Genomic DNA, 16922 nt, shown 5'->3' on the forward strand with positions numbered 1-16922 from the left:
GGAAAGTGAAGGGATCTAGAGCCTGACATCTGACTCTGCAGGGTCACGTTTCCTATTATAGGATTAAGTGAGCAGATAGAAATAGAAAGTGGTAGCTTCTTATACCACTCGAGTGCCAGCTTCTAGTCGTGGCAGGTTAACTGAATATAATATAGTTCAGCTAAACAAAGCATGATTACACACAATACAATAAGCATTTTGTATTTTTATAAGTATGGATTAATTAATGTATACATTAAGTACCATTTGAATGATATGCTGCAAAAATATTCTAAGGCACATGTACTGTATACATTTTTGCATGTCCAAAACCGATGATGTTTTAGGGTCAAGGGATTTATTATGATTTTCAGGGAAACTTACACGATATAAAACACAAGAGTGTACGGGGTACAGCTGTGGGAATTGCTTGTGGCAAGAGAAAGCTCACGCTCCTTTTGAGAAAAGCAGGTGATCGAAAAAGTTGTGCTTTTAGTGAGTTCCTGAATTATAAATAGCCAGGCTTCATCTGAGCAATGGCGAATGGTACATCTGAAGGGTTGAACTTTGATGGTGGAGAGATCGCCCCTTAACATTTATACCTGACAAGTTATGATGGTGTTGGAAAGCCGACCTTAGGCAAAAGGATGTTAATGAAATGGGTAACAAAGGTAGAATGACATATTACTCTCTCATTATAAGGAAGCAAATATTTGTATAGTCCGTGAATCACTTCCTTGTTTGACATGAAATAACGATCGCCTCATGCTCCCTCTGCTCCACTGTGCAATGAAGGAGCCAGGATTCTCTCTCTGCTTCCTGGTTTCTGTCTGGTCTGATGGAGCATGGGGGCCAGAGGCCTTTAGTCCCCCAAGGTAGATGAGTTCTGGACAGCAGGTAGCACGAAAACATATTTTTTGTAAGTGGTGGGTGCAGGATGATTTTGATGTATGTATGAATGTGTGCGTGCATGCAAGGGTGTGTTATGTAATATGACGCGTGTGTTAATGAGTGAGTGTCTGAATGGTGTGAATAAATGAGTGAGTACATTTTGTGTGAATGTGTGAGTGCATGTGTTTGCAGTGGGCCAGCTGCATAGTAGCAGATTCTGGTCACTGTGAGTGAGAGTCGGGGAGGGAGACTGGAAGGGTGGCACTTTCATTATCAAAGCCATTAGCAGTGTGTCCTTTTGTGGGGATACTGCCAAATATTGGCAGAGGAAGCTGGAACATGTTTTCTTATATATCACTACTGGTATTATGCACAATGCAAACATGATTATGTTCTTATATAGGAAGACTGGTATTTATTGGTGCAGCCTTAATGGACATGTATGGGCATATCCAGCTTGAAAACTTTTGTATACTGGCATATATTGTGGGCAAAGGTGCCATGAAAATATATCGGGAAATGCTACTGGTATAAGAAAAATTTGGAACTCATTATTCATAAATGTTTCTAGTTGGTGGGAACACCTGAATCCCCTTTGGTTGGTTCGCTATGCTCGGTTGCTCTGATATATTTATGGGAAATGTTTTCAGCCCTCTAATTAAAAATTCACCAGTTGCCACTGGGTGAGTGGCTAGTGGGTTAATAGATATGAGTGTGTGGGTGTGCGTGTTTGTGTGTGGGTGCAAGGCTGGAGCCCAGGCAAGTGGCATTGCAGCATTGACATTTTCTTACATGTTTTACTGTAATTGTTTGGCACAGCAAACTTGACAAATGTTATTAGATGGAGGGAGGTTTGGTGTGGGGATTTATAACACAATGGGGTAGGCAGGCTGGACATTTTCTTTCTGTAGCATACATTACTCACATAAGCGGCAAGGCCAATATGATGTGTGTTGTTACATGGGGAAGGTAGGGACAGTTTTTCAGTCAGAAAGTAAATGTTTTCTTACCGTGGCATTTCAACCTTTACTGGTGTTAAGGGCAAAGTTAACATTACGAGTGTGCTTACATTGTGGGTCGTGGGTGGAGGCATTTGTGCAGCCAAACACGGACATGTTTTATTACTGTAGAATTGCATGTTGTACTGGCATTGAGGGCACATTTAACATGAACAGCATTCTTACATGGTGGTGCAGGGGTTGGGCAAGCATGTTGTTCTGCAGCAGTAACATGTTTTCTCCTTGTGGTGGTCGATTTTTACCAGCACAAAGGGCAAAGCCAACAAGAGTGTTTTTACATGAGGATACTGCCATATACTGGCAGAGCCAGCATGAACATGTGTTCTTATGAATCATTATTTTGCATAATATTACTGTAGCAATAAGCCCCGAGACGGCGGGCAAATACCACCCCCGGTAAGGCCCCCAGGGCCTTCGGACTGTGCTCGGACCTGTAACTATGGGCGCAAGGGCCCCGGTGGCATTACCAAGGGCGGTATTGCCCTGCCATCGAGCGGCTTATTGCCATTAGTACTCCGGCCCGTTATACCAGGGTACTAATAGCATTTTTTTCAGTTCTGAAACGCTGCTGATAATAATGCCTGCCGGGAAAGGGAAAATGGAGTCCATTTTCCCTTTCCATGGCGGCCATCGGGAGCTGGGAACAGAACTGTTCCCAGCGCGTTCGCTCCCGAGAAAAGAAGAAAAAAGAAGGTAAGTGGGGTTGGGATAGTTTGCAGCGGAAGGGGGTGGAGGAAACAAAAACGTACCTGAGTCCTCGGCATGGGACGAAGGCAGCCTCCAGCAATGGGGAGGCTCGGAGCAGGGATTGCCCCTTTTTGAGCCTCTTCATTGGCTAAGGGGCCACCAGGCCCCCTGCCGGGAACACAAAAAGACACGGACGTACGTGCGGGGGATTCCCAGCCTGGTAATTACCCTGTGAGGGCCAATCAGAATGCTTGTTACATTCTGGTTGACCCTCGCCGGGTACTAATGCTTATTACATGATGGGAGGAACCCGTTTGGGGGATTAACCTGGTTACAAAATATTAATTGAAATACTCATGAAGCCCATCTTGACTGATCAAGCACCTTTAGCATTTACAAATTGAATTGATACCTTTCAAACTTTTCTGTAACTCAATTTATTCTTTAAAAACACACTTTATTTTTTTAATACATTATTTACATCCAAATATTTGAATGGTCCATTTGGTGTCAGCACTGAGAAGCCAAGAACAGCTGTCTTGTCTTGTTTCTACTGTAGGTGAAGGAATTATGGTTTGATTGAAACATATACATCTTTCACACAGTACAGTGCATGGCAGGACCCGGCAGCATCAAGATCATCATGCACATTGTACATGCATGTTGGCCCAGTAAGTTGCATAGAGTGTGGCATGGCTGTGCCGTGTTGTCAAGTTTAGGGGGGAGCTCATCATGGTTTGCCGGGGGTCCCTAAATGTTTGTGTCATGCCACTTGTCTAAGTATTTACAAGCATTCCTTCAATATTTTCCATCTAGTATTTCTTTATAGTGAAACATCCCCAGTGTATACAGTGTGAACACAAGAGGAGCCATTGCTTATTGCACCTGAAGATTCAAGGTACACCTCCCTAACAATGCCCCATGTAAGTCCAAAATAGCAGCATTGATTGATGTTTGATGAAGAGGGGATGTGGACAAAAGGTTTGGGCTAAGCTGATCTTTTTAAGTTTAGCCAAGGCTGATGAGCACAAGATTGAGCCCATGCTAAAATGATGATAAACGGTTCTCTACGATATTTTTAGTGGTGTCTCCAAATTCCAGCCCCAAAGAGATACAAGCACACCAGGATAAACTCTTCCATTAAATTTAACACTTATTTAGATTCACAGGTCTTGTTTGACTATGTTTATATCTAAATCAGGAAATGCCTGTGAGAATATCAGATACGAACTTCTTAACTAATGCATGATTCACAAACTTAAAACTAGGACAAATTTGGGGATGCCTTCGAGCAAATTTGTGTCAGTGCCTTTGCATACAAGTATCTCAAAGATACTCCAGATATCTCCAGATTTCTCCCCCAGGTACAGGCTTTATGATTACGGTGCAAGGTGCACCTGAAACACACGGGTATTCCCCAATGTGTTTCAGTGCAAATCTATGTGAATATGGCCCACTGTTTACTAACGTAAATTTCAAGCATATCCATCATGTTTTCTGTCTTCAGTTTTCAGGTTTGGCCACAAGAGAGCAGCATACCCATACATCTGTTCCTGTGAGAAGCCTACTTGGGAGGTTTAAAAGGAGTTCTCCCATTAGTATAGCTATGGAATGTTTACTGTTTAGAGAACCATCCCATCAAATGTCTTCATGTAGCACACTAGTACCTATACCAGATCTGGAATGCAGCTAGGAGCAATCACAATATTTAGCCTGTAATGTCTGATGAAGGAATTAGTCCCGTTGAGTATCCCCCATGAGGCCAGCATGCCTCTCACTATCTTGCCCCGAATCCTGGTGAGGAGGGGTGTGTCACAAGACATTGTTGGCATTAGAGATAGCACACCAAATCCACCTGTGTATTGACATGGTTAGGGTCTTGTCTCACACTCTGGCTGCACCATTAGTTGCAAACGAGTTTTCTGAGTTCCTGAAAGAATTGTTTAACAAATAGATAAGAAGCACCATTGAAATTTGCAGTTGACACCACAACTCTTGTTCAGGAGTGGATGGCTGTACGTAAAAAGGTAGGGAGAAGCAGGGGCGTCGCTAGGGGGGGCTAGAGGGGCTATAGCCCCGGATCTTTTGCTTGTAGCCCCAGATGAAGATCACGGGCTACAAACAAAGGCTAGCCCCGGGTCAAACATCCGCCCATTTTTCCTGCCAGCAGCGCAGCAACGTTCGTTCGTGATTTGAATTTCAAAAAGATACAATTCGAACATATCTCTGTCTGGCTGCCTGCCTCCTGGCCCTGGGTTGCTGCCTCAGTGCCTCATGATGACTGCCTGCGCTTGCGCAGGCTGCAGGGAGCCGAGCCACCGCCCAGGCACGTGCCCTGTGTCTTTCCCTGCATGCGCAGATCAAGCCAGCAGGTCACGGACACACCCAACCTCATGCCGGCAGACTCTAAACGCGAGCTGCCACGAGCAAGGAGTCGGACGACGCCAATCGCTCGCTACCTGCACCATCTACTGTGTGGTGACGTGACCCCTGGCCCCAGCCCCAGCCTAGCCATGTCACCGCACCCCCCCCACCCCTGTGAAGCTGCGGACAGTGCCGGCCCGCCGACTCCAGGACCGAGCCCATTTGGTGGCAGCATACGACCGGCGTGGCGTCGTCACATCAGCTAACTGCTATAACTCAGGTAGGTGTGCGTGTGTTTGTCGTGTTTGTCGGTATTCACACAGTGTGAAATTTGAATACCAACACTATCAGCACAGCACAATATGAATGAGGGACCGCCGGTCCGATCCACTGCATGTTGCTGATGCCTCATGTCCCCCACCCCCAGCACGCTGAGCGGACACATGGCCCGGGCCCTGGGCTGGGGGACGAGATGGGAGGGAGACAGACAGGAACGTTTCAGCCTCAATCTCGGGTACTGGGAATGAATGCGCAAGGCGGAATTGGGCGGGAGCAAGACTGAGCGCAGAGCTCCGTTCTGCTTCTGTTCTCAAGGCCCAAGTTGAGGAAGTTCTGCCCCAGGCTGCATGAGTTTCCCCAATTCTGCTTTGCACATGTTCCCAGACTCATCTGAGCCATACTTTACTCAAAAGCCCAAACTAATGCAACAAAACCGTCCCCGCCGCTCAGAGAGGGTGTGGGGGGTGCCGGGGAGGATGAGTGAATTGTGTCGATTTCCAGCCCTGGATGTGATTCCGTCCCCATTTGCCTCCCATTGCACCATCCAGAAGAGTCCCAATCACTGCCGGATCGAGTACACGGCGCCCCCCACCCTCCATCACTGCCGGATCGAGTACACGGCACCCTCCCCCCACCTCTCCCACACCACTGCCATATCGAGTACACAGCGCCACCCCAGCCCCCCCTCCTACCCACCCAGGGCCTCCACCATGCGTGGGACCCTGAGAGGCACTGCTGCTACAGTAGGGGGTCCGTGCTGTAAAGCGCTGCACACCTGCCTCAAGCTCGGGTAGCGCTACACCACGGGTGAGAGGAGGAACCAGAGAGAAGAGGAGATGGCATTCGGTGCTGCAGGCGGCATCTGCGCCTCTCTGGTGCCTCTTGATGGCTGGCTGAGCTCACTCCGGTACTCTCGGCAACCTGCAAATGGAGTCCTACTGGGGCAGTGGGGCTTAAAAGTGCATCCGACAGTGACACCAATGAAAATGTGTCCCAGTCCCACAATTGCAAATGGCAATTCATTCCTTTTGTGATAGACTGTGAGTTAAGAATAATGTATAATTGCACCCATGGTCAGCAGCGCGCGGTGCGCACTGTGATGCTTTTAAGCACTAATGCCCACAATTAGGGGTCACTCAGAGAAGAGGAGATGGCATTCGGCGCTGCTGGCGGCATCCGCGCCTCCCTGGTGGCTCTTGAGGGCTCACTCAGGTACTCTTGGCAACCTGCAAACGGAGCCCTACTGGGGCAGTGGGGCTTAAAAGTGCATCGGGCATCAATGAAAATGTGTCCCACAATTGCAAATGGCAATTCATTCCTTTTGTGACAGACTGTGAGTTAAGAATAATTTATAATTGCACCCATGGTCAGCAGCGCGCGGTGCGCACTGTGATGCTTTTAAGGACTAATGCCCACAATTAGGGGTCAGCTTGGAGTGCAGAGCTGTGCACGCTGCCTGCCCACGCCAGGAATCAATGTGTGTTCATTTTGCAGCGGTTCAGATTTGCTTCCCCAGAACTTGGAGGATTCATCCGGGTTCTCAGATCTCAACATAAGGCTGTAGATCATTATGTTGTGTCCTGTCATTAACAGGCACCTCCTACTTCTCTGTTTGAACTGTAAAGAGGTGTTTGAGGTTTCTGGCATGTGTGATGCACACATCTCTCTGGATGTTTGTGAGACATCTTGTTTTGGTTTCATTGGTCTTTGGAACTTGCTTCCGAGTGTGCGTGATTTCATGCCATTTGCCCGATGCTTTAGTTTTGAGGGTAAACGGGTTATACATTGTGCACAGTTTGAAATGTTGATGTATTCGGTCCTTGTTTGCTGTCCTGGCCTTTGGGTTCAGTCTGGCATCTGAAGGCTTATGAATCTGCTGGTCAAAGTGACACTGCCATGCCCCAGGGCCTTGCTCAGCAGGTACATATACTTAGCAGCCTTTCCAAGATGTTTGCCATAATTATCCTTTTCTTTCTATTTAAGCATTTCTCTTAAAAACTCCCCCGAGCCGACCTGTGGTGAAAGCTTCTGGGATGTTGGGAAATAAGGTGTGTCTCCTGAGCCACATGACATTAGTGTGTTTAAATATGTGAGGTGGTGAGCAGAGGGGCAGCCCAACCTTGCCGGCACGGTTGGGTTTTTTGTGTAGGTGATCGGTGTGTCAGTGCTGGGAGAGGTGGGTAACCCTCTGTTGGGTGTACGGGGGCAGCCTTGCAGCCTGCCACTGCTTGGCTCTCTGCATCAGTGTCTCAGTGACGCACCAGGAGGGGCAGTCCTAGTGTCACTCTGAGCTGAGTTGTAGACCCGCTTCCGTGGCAATATGATGTGCCTGCAGCACTGTGTGGAGTGCAACTACATGCAAATGCAAATTGAATGAAACCACAAATGTACTTCTTTAAAAATGTATGTTGGAAAAGAAAATGTTTTCCATTTGTTAGTTATGTTCTGTTATACTAGGTATTTGTATCCCACCTGCTTGCTGCAGCTTATTAGTGGTACAGTATTCAGCAGCCATTTAGATCACTAAGAAACATATGTACTATGCTGGTTATTTTGGAAAAATCATGCCGAAATGTGTGTTATTTTGACAGCATTTTTAAAAAAAATGCTCTTGTGGTGGTGGTGGGTGGCACCCTGGTCAAGTTGAGGCTTGCTTGCTGCGCTCACCCACTACATAATTACATTTGTTATGTCCCACCACTTCGTAAGCCCACTAGCTAGCCCCTTTCAGTCCAACAACAGCAGTAAGTGCCTCTATGGTTAATGAAGCAAACGTGTATCTCTCCAGTTGCTGCTTAAATACAATTTCTCAATCCATGCCAAGTCTTTGGCGGTCCTGTTCAAAGGCTTTTCTTTGTTTTATATAACCTCATAAAGTATTACATGGCACTACTGGATGAATGTTCAGGTTTTGGAGTGGCAAATCTTCAATGAGCATGAGCACTTTGAGCAGTATAGTTTGCAATATTAACGCTTGAAATCGCAACGAGACGTGTACGTTCAGATCATGTAGTTATGTGAAGTCCAAACTTGCAATGGGCTCTAGTCCCGGATCTTTTACAAACCTAGCAACGCCCCTGGGGAGAAGAATGTTGCGAGACTGATGACATTTTGTGAGGACTTTGGGAAAAGAAGGGTACTATTATAGAATAAGACACTCAACTTGAACTGTCAGTAGTGTAGGGGAAGTTAAAAGACCCCTATCTCACACAGCCTCCTAGCCGAGTGCCATCACTTGAATATATTGGCTCAAATGGGGAGGATTTAACTCTTTTAGATCTAAAGCAAGATCTCCAGGGGGCACCCTACATGGGCGGTCTGGGCTCTGACAAAAGGAAGCTTTTCGGCTTACAGAAACCTCCCCTTCCAATAAACCCTTCCAGGGTTCCAGGAAGTACATACTAGCCAAACACTGGGCCATGAGAGATTACACTGGTAATCCCTTAGATACCCATTCTTGGAAAAACAGCCTGACTTTAGAAATACAACAGTAAAGAGGAAGAATGCGTATTCTGGTCCACCAGTGTGGTTCCTCTGGGGCTTGCAGTAGGAATTCTGGCTTGCCGGATGTTGGGAGTTCTGAACTGTTGGCTTAACCTGTTCTGAGAGCTCCCTTCCATGCAGGCTACTCCTTTCCCTTTCCAGAACCCACACTTCAATCTTTTGGTTTCAAGACCATCTCCCTGATCTGTGATTTGGACGAATGGGTAGTAGCAGCCAAACCTGGATCACCACCAGAGAAATAAGAAATCAGAACCTACGAGGTTGATAAGGGACCTCAGAATCACCTCCACTGTGGAGTCCCTGATTTTTGGAAAACCTTGGGATGCACAGGATTTATGTGAAAGGCCTGCAATACACCTATGTTTTAAGATACAGATATAATACCCCACAATTTTGCTACCCTGAATATGAACCTGTAGCATAAGGAAAGAAGTATCACATTCTCCTGGGAGGCAAACATGTCAAAGGATCGAGTCCTGAATATGAAACATATTTTCCAAAAAGCCAAGGGAGGCACAGTCCATTCCTGGAAGGAGAACACTTCCTGTTGAGCAGTTCTGTAGCTGAGTTCCTCCTGCTTTGTCATGGCCCCAGGACAGGCAGACATTCTTAACCATGTCTAATGGCCTGGTGGAGATCCTAGAATCCATTGCATTGAAGACTGCCTTATCTCATGGGTTCTAGATAGGGGACTTACCTGACGAAGAAGACCTTCCTGTCAGGCTGCGCACAATCATGTCAATTTGCATATTCTGTGGTATATTTTCACCCAGAGATGGTAAAGATTCAGTAAGGAACAGGACAATGGAATCCTTTCTGGCTCTTTCAGCTCATGAAAGATCTTCCTTTTTATGTCTGAGATCACAGGCAAACCATGGTTTGCTGCATGCTTCAACTGGAAAATGTGGGTGTATTTATGGGATTCAACAAGAGGAAAATTATACTTTCTGCGGTCCCCTAGCATCTCCACCCCTACTTCGATGGATAGATATGCTCCTTTCTGATTATAATTATCTCTGAAGGAATCATGCTTGCTGTAGAATAGGGGTGACACGGATGAAGAAGATGACTTGGAAGAGGAAGATAAGGAGAATTTTGCATGCCCTTTCTTTCTCTTCCCCTTGTCTTCCCCTGTGGTCTTTTTAACAATCTGCTTTACCTGAACATAAGAGAGATCATATTTCTTTTGTTTGTTTTACTTCTTAATCCTTTTTTGGATAGACGATTCAGACTCAGATTCATAGGAGTAAGAAATCACAGCCTGCATTGTTATGATCTTATGATCTTCCCCTTTGATGCCCTTTTACCCAGATGAACCCACCCTGACTCAGAGTATCACAAAATAATACTACCTACTACAGGGATGAAACTTTCCATCCCTTCCAGAGTGTGCATGGTCACTTAGGCCTGAGGGGTCCCAAAAAAATTATGATCATCAGGCTGGAAATGAGAGCAGGTGTCATTCCATACACTATTTGCTTAGTTTCTTGCATGCACAATGCTGTCAAAATGGCTCATGCCTGGCTATCACAAAAACACCAGTAGGGAAACCCATGTTGCTGCTATAGGGCCTTCCACCTTACATTCTGAGAAAGAATATACCACAGTGTGGGGAATCTCTTGACTTGTAGTGTCAAAGTCATGCCTTCCCCAGTGCCTTTCGAGATTGCTTACCTAATTGTTCCTTATTGTTACTTATGTTTATGTTGAGACTCTCTGTAGACATATGCCAGTTGTGTTGTTCAAATACAACTTTAGATTGAGGATCAGGTTTTAAAAAATTCAGGAAATAACTTACATTGACCAAAACTGAATTGGACTTAAAAACACTTTTCAAAAGACTAAAAGGTCTACAAGGCCCATGCCAATGGGCGCTTTTAGATCAATCAGGGTACAAGAGAGCATTGTATCCTTTCCCTCTTTCTCACCCTATTACTTGCTTCATTGGAGAAGGCACACCACCACACCAGGTACATCACATATCCCTGACTGGTCCTCCCCCTATTAATTTGATCCTTAAAGTGCTACTCAATCAATTGATCATCGTGTTTATTGGTCTGACTTTTGTACTGCATCCAGCGTGGTCAGGCATTGCTATTGAATTGGGTTCTTCTGAGGGGCTCTTTATATGAATTTTAGTATTCAGATTACTTGGTGTGTTCTGAGATACCGCTAAAAGTGCATAACATGATATTGTAAATAAAATATGATAGGGGAACGAAATTTTGAGTTAGAACGTACCAAGTCCAGTTTTGACTTAATGTTTAGCGTCCCAGGAATAATAATAATATCAGGCAGTCTTGTGTATTTAGGACTTACAACTATACCACAAAATACCCCAACAAACACACCAACAAACTCACCAACAAATACTGCAAAATACCTCCAACAAGACACATGTATCAGGTCAACTCCTGGCCATTAGATCTGCAATATGATAAGTAATGTACTTGTGTGCACACTCTAGTTGCTCCGCCGTTAATCACTGACTACGGTAACTAGTGGGTCTCCTTACGTGCACTAAGGCTCATGCCTTTTATTAAGCGGCATGCTTCTTACCCACATCCTTGTGTGATGTGATGCATGCATGCATATATGTTTGCGGTTTGCGCTAGCAGTGCAGAATTGCATAATGCGGATTTTCATTGGAATGGAATTGCAGGAATCTGCTGCTAAATAAAAAGAAATATTGTCCTTTGTGCATGATAAGCCCAAGATGGTGTATTAATGTACAGGGCAACACATATCCGCTTCAAATCATCAGGGTTAGAGACCAACCTACTGAAGTCAATTCCTTCGGCAGAATCAGACTCGGAGGAATTAGACGACTTTGAAACCTTATTCTGCAGAAATTGAGGCATGTTTCTTTTTAGATTCCACAGAAGGGACCTTTACCCCACCAGAAGAAATGGTCGACCTAGCCAATGTCATAGCCCAGTTGGTGGCCCATTAAAAAAACTTTACTAAATTGGTTGAAGTGCAGAATAGACCTTTAATACCAGAGGGGGTACTTCAACCATACCTAGAAGGTTAAGATCTAGGAAAAGTTTTCTTGAATTTCAAACGCCTAGCCAAACAACTATGATGGGAAGAGAACCTTAAAAGTTGCTGTTTAGCTCTTCTGTTAAAAGGTGAACTACAACCCGCCAATCAACTACTTAAACTTGCCCATGGAGCCACCTTTATATCAATCAAAGTAGGGTTGTTGAAAAGAGTGGGGAAAACCTGCAATTTTTATCGACAGAAGTTGAGAGCCATAGTTTAAACCCGGGACAACCCCCCTAGAAATGGCTGAACGTGTCAAAAACACTGTAGCCATTTGGGTCATTAACATAGCCTAAGAAGAGCTGACAGAGATGATCACCCTAGAACAATTCACCAATTCCCAACCCCCTTTTATGCAAAAGCCATCTAACAATTAAATTGACCTACCTAAGCCATGGCCATTGAAACTGCACAAAATCCCTGCAATGCAGCTAAACACTTCCACCTGGCCCATCGAGGGGAGGAACAGAAAGACTACAAAACTATCCACTGACCTAAACCTCAAGGAGTAGACAAACAAGGGGGTTTGTATAGAATCAAGGAAGGGATGTCCAAAGCAAGTATAGAAATCAAAAGATCTGACCCTAAAACCAAGGATGAAAGCAGAATGGAAGAAATTAATGGAAGCAGACCACTCCCTCGTATCTGCTTTTCCTGTAGAGAAACAGAACACTAAGCTAGACACTGCCCAAAGAATCTGAGGGATGAACCTATAGAAATAGGCTGCATAAAGGCAGAAGAGTGGGATGAACCCGAAGCAGAGTTAGAGACCTTTAGCATATGTTTATGTCAGTCTTCTGCTGACTCGAGCATATGAAAAGGCTTGGGTGAACGGGAAGCAAGTAAAGGCATTAATCGAATCAGGTAGTAAGCAAACCACTACATGAGTTGACTTGGTCACAACATAGGACCTTGAGAACGCTGCACTAGTTAGAGTTACTTGTGTACATGGGGACAACGACATATACCCCAAAATACCCATACACATTAACATCCAGGGTGAGTATTGTTTAACATCTTCAGCCATCATTCCTGGACTCCCTGAGGAAGTTATTTTGGGTCAGGATTTCCCTTCCTTTTCTACTCTCTTTCAGGAAACCCCACCTTCCTTTGGAGATGTTCTACCCCAGGATTGTTGGCAGTCAAATTACTACTGCCAAAATGCTCCAATTCGGAACTGGGACAAATCAGAACCTATGAAATCTGAATCAAACCTAAGAGACCAGTTCATAGGTTACTTTAGAGAGACCAATACAACCACTCCATCTCTACCTACACCAGCCAAAGAAAATCAATGGAATAGTGATTTTCTTATTATTTCTTAATATTGATTGAAAGTTCTTGCACATATCTCCTCCCTGTTCTCTCCCAGGTCTTAAGAGAAAAGAACCTGGACAAAGAACAAGCATATCCACCTCACATAGGGGAAGGGTATGTGAGAAACCTGAAGGTGTCTACCCCACTAGTCCCCAGAGATATTTAATCCAGGTGGCAAGGACACGGCCATCGCTATTGAATCCAGTTCCTGGGGTTGGACCAGTGTGGGAGGATCACCTGGATGAGGGGTCCTCAGGAAGTGGAAGTGGGACACCGGAGGGTTAGATTTGGTATTCACTTCCCAATAACACCTTTTTCACATCCAACTAGGGAGGATACATGGGAACTCGGCCCTCTTCCCTCTTTCCGACACAAACACTTTCTCACAGACAGTTCACAACAGACTAACACCAGAGCCGTATACCTGACATGTCCCAACACAACTGTCAGGCAAAGTCAGGCATTTACTGATAATTATACCCACCTACTTCCATTAAACCTCCCCACACAGATAAAAGGCGGAGCATGACAGCACACTCGGAGCAAGGCAAAACACACGATGAAGCAGTGATTCCGAGATGGCAGTTTATTTTGAGGAGTGTAGGGATATATGGCATTTATTCATAAAAATGTAGATGACAGTGTTTTCAATGGAAGCAACAAAATGGGTGTAAATGCTGGTGCAGTGTTTTGAAAGCAGCCACTGTAAAATATTTGCAGATGACAATGCTTTCAAAAGCAGTGTTTTTAAATGGTAGTGTTTTAAAAGCAGTCACTGTGCAGATGACAATGTTTTCAATAGTAGCCAGTAAATGGGTGTTCATTTTAAAAAGCACCCAACAAAATATGCAGTCATGTTAAAATGCAAATGGGTGCAAGTCGGAGCAGGTTAGGGATACAGGCCAACAGGTTGGTGGAATTGGTCTGAATGCAGAAAAGACATTGGGAATTATATGAAGCAGTTGAAATGCCACATTGGGTCATTAGAACAGTGGGACAATGAATTAGGCCCTCCATGATAAAACAGAATGCAGAAAAAGACAGAGATTCAATGTGCAGTACACACATACAAATTAGGTGCATTTATATCTGTGAAGAACTGCATTGGGAAAATAACATATACAACAAACTAACTTTCCCATTAAAAAAAAACCCCAGTAACTAATTAATTCTCCTGGTTAACATTGCAATGCAGTTCAGTAAACACAGAGAGAAATGATTTCTCCATGGTAGAAAAAGGTAAAGAAAATTGTGGAATGAATCGCTGCTTTCTTGTGCATTCTGAAAACCTTTTTGTTCGCACACAGGAAGAACTAGATACATAAAGGCCTTCCTAAAGTGATTGGTCAGTGGAGTCAAGAGCTGAGGAGGTGTCAAGCACGTCAAGCGAAAGGCAGGGCCATTCTTGATGGACAGACAGAAACATTAAATAGAGGCTTGAACCGAAAGGCTGGGCTTTTGCTGTTTTTGCTGCGCCACTGCTGGGTGTTGGAGGTGCTCATGCCGGCTGCAGAGAAGTTGCAGCCCTATCTGCCTGGCAGTCCAAGGCCATTCCAGAAATCGTGTGACTAGGGAAAGCTTTGGGGCAGGCAGGAGCACAGAGAGGTTGCAATGATAAATGACAGCTACTTCAAGTCCGTATGTAAATATCTGTGGAATTGAGGAGAGCGTGGATGACTGCCAATTTTCTCCATGACTGTTTAGATAAGAATAGGGAATTATTTTTAAATAGTTTGTTGTGGGTTGTTTCATATGATAAGATATGATATGGCATTTGTAACGTGCCTACACACAAGTGTATCAAGGCGTGATACATACACGGGCAACTAAAAAAAAAATAAGTTCTTGCAATGCATTTGTGTTTTGTTTTTCAGAGAATCGCAGCTGTGCCAGCCTGTTGGTAAGAGATTATAAATGTGTTATCCTAAAATGTAACGGTTTGTTTCTTGTTACATATCGCTGCTTTAAAAAAAATATAATAATAATAACTTCCATAGCAGAAACAATGCTGGTGTCAGTGTTTTCTTTTTCACTTTGCACATCTGATGGCCATTTTTTTCAGTTGGGAAAGTAACTAGAGGGCATTGGTGTTTGAACTACAGTGATAAAATATTTACCACTTTATTTACCGCAACGGACAAAGTCAGAGAAAAAGGGAAATATATATTTGCAAGTTAGAACGTTTGTGTGTGGGTATGAATGTGCTCCACTCTGCATGCTAAAGGGGGAGCAGGGCCCTAACAGGGCATAGGTCATTGATGTAGATAAATCATTGACAACTCATATGTAAATTTTATAGGTGGTGTTCCCTTTTAAATGTGCTAGGGCTGGATAATTGTTTACAGTCAGCCCAAAATATACCACAATTACAAAAAAACAGTGAAGGGTTATCATAGGGGAGTGTTATAAAAGGTACGCTCACCACTAAAATTACCAACAAAATGAAGTAATGCCAATTTACCGCCAAAATACTACGATACTAAAAGTACCACCAAGTTAGGTAATAGCCTTAAAGACAATGGTCCTCATTACGAGATTCGCATTAATGGAAAAACGATGCCGGTAAGGGAATACTTGCACTGCATACTGCTCCGGCCTATTACGAATCGACAACCCGGTATCAGCGCCACCGCTGAGACTGTGCTCCTCCGTAACGGCATGCGCGCCGGCACGCGGCTCTTGGGGCCAGCAATACCAGGATTCACCTAACAGGAGGACATCACAAGTCATGCGGGCATGCATCTACCGGCATCCCGAAGGCAGTAATAAGGGATACCGCGATGCTGCCAACACCAGCATTGCGGATCACCTGCTAATAGCAATGCGCTGTGTACCCAACTGCCACAGGTGCACACATTCAGCACAGTTGGAGGCAATGGAGTCTGGCCCAGCACAAAAGGAGCACACCAACACACCACACCCCTTCCCACACCAAAATGATCCCATTTGTAGTTCCGATATTGGGGCTGGAGGACATGTTTGCATTGCTACACCATGAGCAACAACTACAACAGGCACTACAGAGGAGACACAGGAGGAGAAGGAGGGTGAGACAGGCCCAGCAAGTCCCACCAGTGCAGCAAGTGGTAACACACAGGCAGCCTCCAATCCCTTGCATCAGAGCCAGTCCTTTCAACCTAACCCCTGAGCAGATCCACACCCTGTACCGCCTGGACCGGGACACCATCACCACCATTGTGGACATGATACACAATGACATTGTCAGCCTGATTGAAATCCGCACTGCCATACCCCCTCTACTGAAGGTAGTGTCTGTGCTCCATTTCCTAGCCACAGGCACGTACCAGCACACAGTGAGGCAGATGCATGGCATATCACAACCTTTTTTTTCATGCATGCTGAACCAAGTGCTGGATGCCCTCCTGAAGCACTCAAGCAACTACATATCTCTACCACGGACTGCCCAGGAGATCTTTCACACTAATGTTGACTTCCATGCACTGGCAGGCATGCCAAATTGTATCGGTGTCCTCGACTGCACCCATGTGGAATTGGTGGTCCCACATGCCATGGAGGTGGCGTACCGCAATCGTAAGCTATTCAACTCTGTCAATGTGCAGATGGTATGTGACTCCAGCAAGGTCATCACACATTGGTGTGCCCAATATCCCAGATCAACTCGTGATTCAATGGTCCTGCGGAACTCCACGATACCGCGCTACCTGGAGCAACATGCTGGATGACGTGCCAGGCTGCTGGGTAAGTTGCATGACAGACACATGGCAGTGTGATGGGGGGGGGATGCACACACAGCCCGGGTGAGATTGGGGTGGTGACTGGACAATGCCCATACTGCAAATCACTGTGCCCCAAAGA

General features: G+C 45.1%; 1 protein-coding gene across 7 annotated transcripts in view; it reads right to left on the reverse strand.

The window, feature by feature from the left end:
* Positions 1 to 16922, reverse strand: part of LOC138503495 (embryonic protein UVS.2-like) — a 293734-nt gene that overhangs the window by 148654 nt on the left and 128158 nt on the right. The window lies entirely within an intron of this gene.

The sequence above is a fragment of the Ambystoma mexicanum genome, chromosome 11, assembly GCF_040938575.1.
Source record: "Ambystoma mexicanum isolate Mex_15411 chromosome 11, UKY_AmexF1_1, whole genome shotgun sequence".
Lineage (NCBI taxonomy): Eukaryota > Metazoa > Chordata > Amphibia > Caudata > Ambystomatidae > Ambystoma > Ambystoma mexicanum.